Source organism: Pantherophis guttatus, chromosome 6 (genome assembly GCF_059756535.1).
Source record: "Pantherophis guttatus breed Tessera chromosome 6, ASM5975653v1, whole genome shotgun sequence".
Classification (NCBI taxonomy): Eukaryota; Metazoa; Chordata; class Lepidosauria; order Squamata; family Colubridae; genus Pantherophis; species Pantherophis guttatus.
This window is the reverse complement of record NC_142068.1, coordinates 18,398,826-18,410,179: the sequence shown is the minus strand read 5'-3', so window position 1 is coordinate 18,410,179 and position 11,354 is coordinate 18,398,826.

Here is an 11,354-nt window from a genome sequence, read left to right as displayed (position 1 = left end):
TGGAAACTACCTGGACAATTAACTTTTCTTCACCCTATTATGCTCTTTTCTGGCTTATTTTAATTATTGATAAATTAGACTGTAGGATTTTAATTTTTTTTCAAAACAGAAGAGATGAAAACCATCCCATTGTGGGCTGGAACCAAATTTAATGATCCCTTCTACTCGTATCCCAATTACAAGCTTGAGTGTGCAGGCATTACTCAAGGGAAAGCAGGAAACTATTCCGTTAAACCCAAGTCAGTTCCAAAGCAAACCTCATTAGCATCAGTGAGATTCATTTCCAGGAACCTAACAAGTTGCGATGTCTTTAGGCAGGGAAGCATCATAAAATGGGAGGGCGGGAGAAGCAGATCCATCTCCTATGCAATTTTTTTCATACTGAGAGAATAGAGCAAAACCCACTCCAAAACACATACCGTGTTTCCCCGAAAATAAGACCCTGTCTTATATTTTTTTGAACCCCAAAATAAGCATTGGCCTTATTTTCGGGGAGGTTTTATTATTTGGGGGCTCATGGAGCAAAATGGGGCTCCTCTTGCTGTCTTACCTAATTTCCAGCTCTGCATTTAAATATTTTCGGGGAGGGCTTATTTTCAGGGGGAGGCTTATTTTAGTGCATGCACTCAAAAGCCCAATTGGGCTTATTAGCAGGGGATGTCTTATTTTTGTGGAAACAGGGTATATGTTAAATATGTATGCATGTTGCAGAAACCTCTAAGTGGGCATGTACTACATTCAGCTCATTCATTACGTAGATGAATTTTCAATGCCTGGCTCTTCCTATTCCTGCAGCATCCTATTTCGTTCTCCACTCATGTATATGTCTGTGTGTATACACAAATAAACACATGATAATCACGTAGATGTGCTGAACTCCCTGCTGCCTGGGAGGGGATATGGAAACAGGATGGGTGGATTCACTTTACAATCCAGTCTCCTAAATCAATTATGCCTTCCAATAGTTTAAACAAAAAGCCAGTTGCCCGGTCAGAATTATTACAATTTGCCTCCTCTGAATTATCAATTGTTTCTTTTCTTTTTGATGTTGCAGATGATAAGCGATAACATAATTTAGACCTTAACGTAACTTCTGTCAAGGGAATAGAATGTACATTAATGGAAAAATCTGGACTTTTTTTTTAAAAAAAAGAAAGGCTCTTTTATTATACTATGCTCACTATTGTCTTTCATTATTGCTTTGATTATGTTGATTTTACTAATCACTTAAATTCGTGTAACATACAGTGCTGTATTTAATATGTGCAACCAAACAATTGTCTTGCATATTTTTAAAATTTAATTTTGTAAAGTTTATAAATCTCTTTCGCATTTACTGCTTGGGTTTTCTACATTTCTCTCTCTTTTTTCCCTCTCTTGGTTTATGTTTTCAAATATTTAATTTTAAAAACACCAAAAATAGGGACCTAAGCCTTGAATTAAATAAAGATAACTCCCCTGATCTATGGGATGATCTTCGTTATTCACCTGGTTTCCTCAGTTTGGGGACTTGTAATCTCACTGAACTACAAAACCCAGATTCCTCAGCCTGCCTTTCTATTGGAATGTATGGGAAATGTCATCCAACACCTTTTGGCATTCTTTAGGTTTGGGAAACCAAGCGACAGGCTTCCTCTTTAAATGCAGGCTATATTCCTGGGAAAATTCAGTATGCAGTATGTAAAATTCACACAGCAGGGTGAACCTTAGAGTGTTCTTTCTTGACATGTTAACTTTGCATAGATTTGGATAATGTTGGGCTGTTGTTTTTTTAATGTCTGGTTACACTGAAGCTTAGAACAAGTTGTCCTTACATTATCCTATTTGGAAGAGTTCGTTTGCTGTTGTACAAGTTTTGTCAGACTTGAAAATGGTGTTAATTAATCTTGAACATTCGCACATCTTCTTGATATTATGCCCAGTCATGTCACAATGTTATTTCAAGCAGCAGGGAGCAACCTACGTTCAAAAGATCTTGTTCTCCTACTTCTAAGTAGCTAAGAGCACCATACTAACAAAAAACTTTAGAGTCTCCAAATTACTCACTCTAGGAAATCATTGCATGCTGACATCGATATCACAATAAACCTTCCCTGGGAGTTGACTTGAGCCAGCATACTTTTCTACAGGCTTAAGTGGCTAACAAAGTCTCTTTCCAGATATACAGACTTTCAAAGGTGCTTTACATATATATACCGACTTCAGCTCTCAGAATTTGCCAGCCAGCAGGTTCGGTGCTGAGAATTCTGGGAGTTGAAGTCCAAATATTCAGAGGGCTGGAGTACAGGAAATACCAAAGGACAACACACCTTTGTTGGCCTCCTGGTTGTTTGTCTATGCAACTGCCCTCCGTTTCCACCACAGTTCTCAAAACAAAATTGTCAAGATTATTTTTGAGAGAGAAAAGCTGTTTTTTGGGGGGGGTTGTTTTTAGAACTGGCTGCTGTTCTTTCCGAAGTCAAGCTCTCATCAGGAACTTTGATGTGGTCCATTTTTGTTTATCTTTAATTTTGGCATGCCCAAGGCCTTTATCATGGTGTTTTTCCTACGGAATATCAATCATGACAGATCTTGTAATGTGGCGAGCAGTGTCCAGAAAGTACAGTTCAATCTCATTCAATTTTGGCAATTTACAGAAGTCCTACATAAATGGTTTGCCCAGTGGTAGAATTAAATTTTTTTTACTACTAGTTCTGTGGGTGTGGCTTGGTGGGCATGGTGTGGCTTGGTGGGCATTGCAGGGGAAGGATATTGCAATATCTCCATTCCCTCCCCACTCCTGGGGGAAAGATATTGCAAAATCTCCATTCCCACCCCACTCTGGGGCCAGCCAGAGGTGGTATTTGCTGGTTCTCCAAACTACTCAAAATTTCCGCCACCGGTTCTCCAGAACCTGTCAGAACCTGCTCGATTTCACCTCTGGTTTGGCCCAAAGCACTATAGATAATACTTGCCTCACAGCTAGGCTAATTTGGAAACTGTGCCCAAGAATATTCATAGGAAATCAGCACTATTATAATAAATAAACTGAACTAGAAAACACAAAAGAAGATGGCGTACTCAGAGTTTTCTACATAATTGTTTCTACCTGCTTTCTGTTATGGATGGCTAAAAGAGAAAGAATACATTTCAGATCTTTTTCACTATGTTATTATACTTCAATCAATATGTAAGGCTTTCAATTAGTTTAAAACGATGACACATATCTCTTCATTACAGTTTGTAAACATGTCATAAAGCATCAGTCTAAATTTCACATCAGAGTGTTAGCTCGCAGAGGAGAAAAGTTTATTTTGTCATCAATGTTACAAGTATTCAGGAATAAAATTGCCAGTCCTCAGTGGACTGGCAAACCATTCCTTATTTTGTTGTCATAAAAATAAAAATTATGTAGAAGTAGCAATAGCAATAGCACTTAGACTTATATACCGCTTCACAGTGCTTTACAGCCCTCTCTAAACGGTTTACAGAGTCAGCATATTGCTCCCAACAATCTGGGTTCTCATTTTACCCATATCGGAAGGATGGAAGGCTGAGTCAACCTTGAGCCTGGTGGGATTTGAACTGCTGAACAGCAGCTAGCAATCAGCTGGAGTAGCCTGCAGTACTGCACTCTAAGCACTGTGCCACCTCGGCTTCAGGTAGTTTGAAAAGGCAAGTCAAGAAACAATGGATGGAAATTAACCAAGGAGAGAATCAACCTAGAACTAAGGAGAAAACTCCTAATGGTTAGAGAAATCAACCAAGGGAATAGCTTGCCTTGGCACTGAAAAAAGTGACATTGTTTTTCACACTTACGACTGTTGCAGCATGTCCATGGTCATGTGATCAAAATTCAGAGGCTTAGCAACTGACTCATACTTATGACGGTTGTCTCAGGGTCTTTTGCAACCTTCTAACAAGCAAAGTCAATGTGGAAGCCAGATTCACTTAACAGCCGTGTTACTAACTTAACTGCAATGATTCATTTAACAACTGTGGCAAGACAGGTTGTAAAGTGGGGCAAATGTCACTTAACAACTGTCTCATTCAGCAGCGAAACATTGGGGCTCAAATGTAGCTTGCCTTCAGATGTTGAGGGTACTCCATCACTGGAGGCTTTCAAAAAGAGACTGGACAGCCATTTGTCTGAAATGGTGTAGGATCTCCTGTTTAAGCAGGAGTTGGATTAGAAGATCTCAAAGTCCCTTCCAACTCTATTATTCTATGTACTGTGTTCGTAGAACCATTTATTTAGCAACTTTCTGAAGTTAGAATGACATTGAAAAAGTAACTTACAACCAGTCTTCACACTTAAACCGTTGCAACAACCCCATGGGTCGTGTGATCAAAATTTGGGCACTTGGCAACTGGCATGTAGTTACGATGATTGTAACGTCCTGGGTTCATGTCATCTCCATTTGGGACCTTCCCAGGCAAATCTAAGTGTGGGTCTTGTCCAGGGGTGAAATGCTCCCGGTTCGGACCAGATCGCCCGATCCGGTAGCAATGGAGGCGGGTGGTTGGAAGACCCGGTAGCAAAAATCCCTGCCCCCCCCATTGCCCAGCTGAGCCATGCAATCATCAGAGGCTTTTTTTTAATTTTTAAAAGCATTTTTTCTACAATCTCTTTGGCCGAAAAAATGCTTTTAAAAGTAAAAAAGAAAAACCCTCTGATGATCACGTGGCTCAGCTGGGATCATCAGAGGCTTTTTTTAAAAAAAAGAAAGCCTTTGCCGATCAGGCAAGTCAGCTGGGATCGTCAGAGGCTTTAAAAGCATTTTTTTTACAACCTCTTCAGCCGAAGAGGTTGTAGAAAAAATGGTTTTAAAAGTAAAAAAAAAAAAAAAAAAAGTTGGCCACACCCACTCAGTTATATTACCCACCTCCCACCAAGCCATGCCACAGAACCGGTAGTAATAAATTTTACATTTCAGCACTGGTCTTGTCCCCCACTAATGTTCTGGATCCCAGTTTGATCTACTTTCAATCCACAATAATTTCACTATAAAGCTGCTGCAATCAGGTATCCAAGTACAACAATCCAATCACAGCCAAGTTTATAAACTCTTGCTTTGATTCTGTTTTTCAACTCCTGTCTTCTTCCAAAAGCCAGCGCTTCCAAATGCTGGAGTTTTCCAGCGTGAGGTTAATTGCCAGCTACATAATTGTAGATATTATGCTGTGAATGACAGGCACTTGTAGAAATAAAATAAACATTGTTCCCTTCATCCCACTCCCTCATCCTTATCATGCTGGCAAGGCAAAACTTTAACTAATGAAAACTGTATTAATCAAGCTTGACTCATTTGATGCTGACATGTTAATATTCCAAAGCCTACTTCAAGGTCTGTTGGTGTTGCCTGAATGGACAAAGAGAAATGTTGCATTAATGACTTACCCAAGGAAGAAAGTTCTTCTTGATCGTCTCTGCTAAAAAACACACACACATGGACTTTCATCTGTCTACGGAGATTCTCAGTCATCCAGATCGTGGTTGTCCCAAAGGTGCTTTTTCAAGAGGCAACTGGACTTTCTGGTTTTTCTTTGAAGATGTTTCACTTCTCATCTAAGAAGCTTCTTCAGTTCTGACTGGATGGTGGGGAATGGAAGGATTTATATTCCTTGCAGACAGCTGGTCATTTGCCTTCTTTTAGAGAGTCATTGAGGGCACTTGACTTTCATCTGGTTTCAGTTCTGTTGCTTATGCACCTTCTTCTGTTTATGATTGAATTCCTGAGTTCTTCTGCTTTTGTGTATATTTATATATTTATTAATGAGAAATTGCTGATCCAGATATTATCTTTGGCACTAGATTGCTTACAAGTTCATGCAGCCCCTTCTAATGGTTGGGGGAAAAAATATAATTTGTGGGGAGGGATAGCTGCTGTCTGGGGTAACAAATTCCGTCCAAGTATACTGAATTTCAGATCCCATAAATCTCAGCTCACATGAGCTAACATGCCTTTGGCCTTATAAGGTAGCTCCATGCTTTTGCGAGAGCATTTGAAGTAGAGGTAATGGGATAAATCAAAGCACCATCACCTTAAAAAGAAGATCAAATTAGCTTTAACAAATTATACAGGTAGTCCTTGACTTACAACCCCAAACGAGCTCAAAATTTCTGCGGCTAAGCAAAACAGTTAAGTGAATATTGCCCTATTTTATGATCTTTCTTGCCACAGTTGTTAAGTGGATCATTGTAGTTGTTAAGTTAGTAACATGGTTGTTAAGGAATTCCTCTTCCTCTTTGCTTGTCAGAAGGTCCCAAAAGGTGATCACATGACCTTGGGACACCGCAACTGTCATAAATGTGAGTCAGTTACCAGCAGTGGTGGGATTCAAATAATTTAACAGCCGATTCTCTGCCCTAATGACCGGCTGGGTGGATGTGGCCATGGTGGGTGTGGCCAGGTGTGACAGGCAGCACTTGGCTTCCTGAATCCCCTGGGAGCAAAAACAGGTCGCGGGGGGCACACTGCCCCCCCGGCGCCCCATTTTGGGCCTAGTAGGCCTCCCTGCACTTATCTGGGAGCCAAAACGGGTGGCATGGGGACTCCTGGAAGGAGCGGGGCCAGCCAGCAATTTAATAACCTGTTTTCCCTAACCGGCTGAATCCCACCACTGGTTACCAGTCGTCTGACGTTTGATCACGTAACAATGGGGATGTTGCAATGGTCATGTGAAAAAAAAGTTATGTCACTTTTTTCAGTGTTGTAACTGAATGGTCACTAAGTATTGTAAGTTGAGGACTACCTGCATAGTTTCCCCCAATGAAAAGACATAGCAGAAGAAGCCTAGTGGAAGGCTTACCAAGAATGAGATCTAAATGACTTCTTTTACCATTCTTGTTTGCCAGTTTAAAATTCTTAACACAACGGGCCCTGCCAGTAGAATTATTGGCTTTAAAGCCTCAAAAGCAAGCAATATTGCTTATCCTTGGTTAAGGTATGCACTTTGCTAACTGGGACAGGTGATGCTATATGTGTCATATCATTTGCATAATGACACTAAGATATGTGTGACTTTGTGGCTTCTTTTGAAGGTCTGTTGGAAATAAATAATAGCCATGGCTTCATATGGATAATATGCCAAAGAAGGAGACTGACTGAAATGGAATGCAATGCTGGAATATTAATAATCTCTAGGTAATGATTTTGACAGTCCTTTATTACTTTGATATATAGTAATACTCTCTTTTCTTGCTTGATATTCATGCTGAATATAGCTTGATCCCCTCCTCTTTGTGGCAGCCTCTCAAATATTGGAACACTGCTGTCATGTCTCCCCTGGTCCTTCTCTTCACTAGACTAGCCATGCCCAGTTCCTGTAACCGTTCTTCATATGTTTTAGCTTCCAGTCCCTCAATCATCTTGGTTGCTCTTCTCTGCACTTTTTAGAGCACTGATGGCTAACCTTTTCCGGACCGAGTGGCCAAAGTGCACAGGTGCGCGCACACCTGCATGCACGCACCCCCGGACTCCCAAAATGCAATGTGTGCATGGCCCTGCGTGTGCGCCTCACCCCCCCGCACATGTGCATGCGGCCCTGCACACACCCCTGCATGTGTACACGCCCACCGCACATGTCCTACCCCCTGCGCATGCACGGCAGAGACCCGAAGACAGCTGGCTGGCAGGAGGTGCACTCGCTTGTGCAGCAGAGCTGAACTGGGGCGATGGCTCGTGTGCCTGCAGAGAGGGCGTTGCGTGCCACCTCTGGCACATATGCCATAGGTTAGCCATCACGGTTCTAGAGTCTCAACTTATTTTTTATAGTGTTGTGACCAAAACTGGATGCAGTATTCTAGATGTGGTCTTACTAAGGCTTTATAGAGTGGTCTTAGTACCTCGCTTGATCTTGATTGTTTCCCTCTGTTAATGCAGTTTAGGATTGCATAGGCTTTTTTCATATAACATTTGGTTAACATGCCCTGATGAGCTATTTAGTCCAGATAGAATTTCATGGCCTGATTGCTCTCTTTTTCTCTCTTCTGAACCAAGAATGAAAACCCATCTGGAATAGATCTGATGAGGCAACTAGAGATGAAGGGAGACTGGTTTTAGCCCCGATCATGTAAGGAAAGTTCTGCAGGATCAGATCAAATTTATTTATTTATTTATTTATTGGTTCGATTTATATGCCGCCCTTCTCCAGAGACTCAAGGCGGCTTACAATGCGTTAAGCAGTAGCCTTTATACTTTTGTATATAGCTGCTTAGTAGGGCTTTCGCCCCCCCCCCAAGCGGTGTTCTTTCTTTATACAAAGTCAACTTATTGCCCCCACAATCCGGGTCCTCATTTTACCTACCTCGGAAGGATGGAAGGCTGAGTCAACCTTGAGCCTGGTGAGATTTGAACTCGCAGTAATTGCAGGCAGCTGGCAGTTAAGTGCTACTTAACAGCACTTTAGTCCGCTGTACCACCAAGGCTTTTATGCCTAGCACTCTATTCCCAAAGATCTCAATTAAGTGCCAATTAAAAACACCAAAGGGAGGCATTAGCCTTCCCTCTCATGGTTTCCAACAGCTGGAAACAAAAGACATATTGCTCATGATAGAAGAATTTACACATACAGTTCAATTCGTCTATCCCTTTTTAAAGACACTCCTTCTCCAAGTTCATAGCCATCACTGCAGCTTAATAATTTCCCCAGATTCATCATCACTATATGAAGCAATACTTTTAATATGTTTGGAATAAGCCATCATTAGTTTAATGTTTCTGAGTTCCTATATTAAAGGAAGAAAAGAGGCAGATGCTTTCAGATGTTTTTCATGCCGTGCATCATTTTATATTGCCATTTACCAGTATATTATGTCTTCCCTTATTCAATTTTTCCCCTAAATAAAACATTTTCTCATTGAGGAATAGATCTGGTTACCTGAACCTTTGTGCTGGCTTCAACTGCTTGTTCTTATGGACAAGCCCAGATGAACCAAGGAAAGTATGAATAGCATGAATACAGAGCCTTGGTAGTACAGTGGTTTAAAGCACCCTGTTATTAACACAGCTGCCTGCAATTACTGCAGGTTCGAATCTTACCAGGCTCAAGGTTGACTCAGCCTTCCATCCTTTCTAAGGTAGGTTAAATGAGGACCCAGTTTGTGGGGGCAATAAGCTGACTTTGTATAAATATACAAAAGTATGAAGGCTATTGCTTAACGCATTGTAAGCCGCCCTGAGTCTCCGGAGAAGGGCGGCATATAAATCAAGTTAAAAAATAATAATAGCTGAATACCTTCCATTCTGCAAGCTACAACTCTGAAAAGCAGCTAAGTCTTGCATATTACATTTCCAAACCTGAGATGCAGAGTCTCAAATTTTGAACAGTAGCTTTTGCAAGCAGCAACAATGCATGGATAGGGGAATGGTTTCCTTCTATTGTACCGTGTCAAACTTGCAGATAAAAATTTGCATGGTATTTACACAATGTTAATGTTACACGATGTTGCACAAAATTTACACAAAGGATCATGCGCTCCATTACTATTGCAGAACAATGAGGACACCCTTAGCTTTTATCAATCGACACTTTCATATTTACAGATACACAAAATGATTGCATACAAAGCTATAGAGCACTATGTGATAACAATGCAGCATTTAGGAATGAGTTGCGTTCAATACACCATGATGTTTCTTTTACTTGTGAGTCTGTGTGATGTGAGGGAGCCGATGTAAGCCAAAAATATTCCTCAGCATTTTAAAGACACTGCTCCACCTACTGGGGAGAAAAATCATTATACTTAATCCTCTTATTCAAGTCTTCTCCAATTTTATACCCTCTAATCAGTTTTCCAGTCTTGATAGATGTGTGGACTTCAACTCCCAGAATTCCCCAGTATAATCATCAGCATGCTAGGGAATTCTGGGAGTTGAAGTCCAGACAGCTTAAAGTTGACAAGGTGGGGAAACATTGCTCTCAAGGTATAGAATCTCTGACTCCTCAGTCTACCTAAACAACATTGAGGAATTTTGTGGCTGTATGCATACAGTATACAACATACAACATACTTAATCAGGGTAAATGTAGACCTAAAAAATGCACTCATGCAACATGCTAAGCTTGGATACTCTCATCTTCATAGTTTTTCTGATCATATGGGTGTGAATCCACATTTTTTAGTTAGAATTCAGTGTATTGTGCAAACTCAGAATGTGAGTTAATTAAGAAACCAAATCAATCAAGTTATGGGAACTTAGTCCATGGTGGATAATCTGTAACACATCTACAGGCTACTCCAGGGGTGAAATGTAAAATTTGTTACTATCGGTTCTGGGGTGTGGCTTGGGGGGGGGGTTAATGTGACTGGGTGGGCCTGGACAACTTTTTTTTTTTTTTTAACTTTTCAAAGCATTTTTTCTAATGCTTTGAAAATCCTCTGCCGATCAGGAAACTCAGCTGTGATTGTCAGAGACTTTTCAAAGCATTTTTTTTACCACCTCTTCGGCCAAGAGGTTGCAGAAAAAAATGCTTTTAAAAGCCTCTGATGATCCCAGCTGAGCCGCACGATCATCAGAGGCTTTTTTAAAAGCTTTTAAAAGCATTTTTTCGTCGGAAGAGGTTGTAGAAAAAATGCTTTTAAAAGTAAAAAAAAAAAGCCTCTGATGATCGTGCGGCTCAGCTGGGCATGGTGGGGTGGGGGTGCAGGGATTTTTGCTATCGGTTCTCCGAACCACCCACCGCCATCGCTACTGGATCGGGCAATCTGGTCCAAACCGGGAGCATTTCACCCCTGGGCTACCCCATGTAATAAACATGCCACAAACAGAGCTAAAGTTTCTCTTGTTTGACTACTTTCTTGCGAGACAGGTCAAAGTCATCAATTTTCATATGTCATGAGACACGTAAGCCAGAAATTCATCACTCGATGCATTGATGCTTTATACAATTTGGAAAGTTCATCTTGCCAGATCAAAGATTGCAAGACCCACTCAAGCATGATGTTCATTTGTTCCTGCCTCAAAATAGAGGCTGAATGCCATGAAGGTGAAACCAACCTACGAAAGCCCTCTGAATCTCTGGGCCAGACTCCAAACAATTTAAAATGAGATAAAGATAACAAAACAATTCAATTCAAATATGAAACCAAATGAAAGCTATATAGGTAGTCCTCAAGTTACGACCACAATTGAGCCCAACATTTCTGTTGTTAAGCAAGACATTCGGTAAGGGAGTTTTGCCCCATTTTACGACCTTTCTTGCCACCGTTGTTCAGTGAATCACTGCAATTGGTAAGTTAGTAACCTGGTTGTTAAGTGAATCTGGCTTCCCTGTGGACTTGGCTTGCCAGAAGATTGCAAAAGGTGTTCACATAATCTTGGGACAGAGCAACGGTCATAAATATTAAAACAATTGCCAAGCATCTGAAT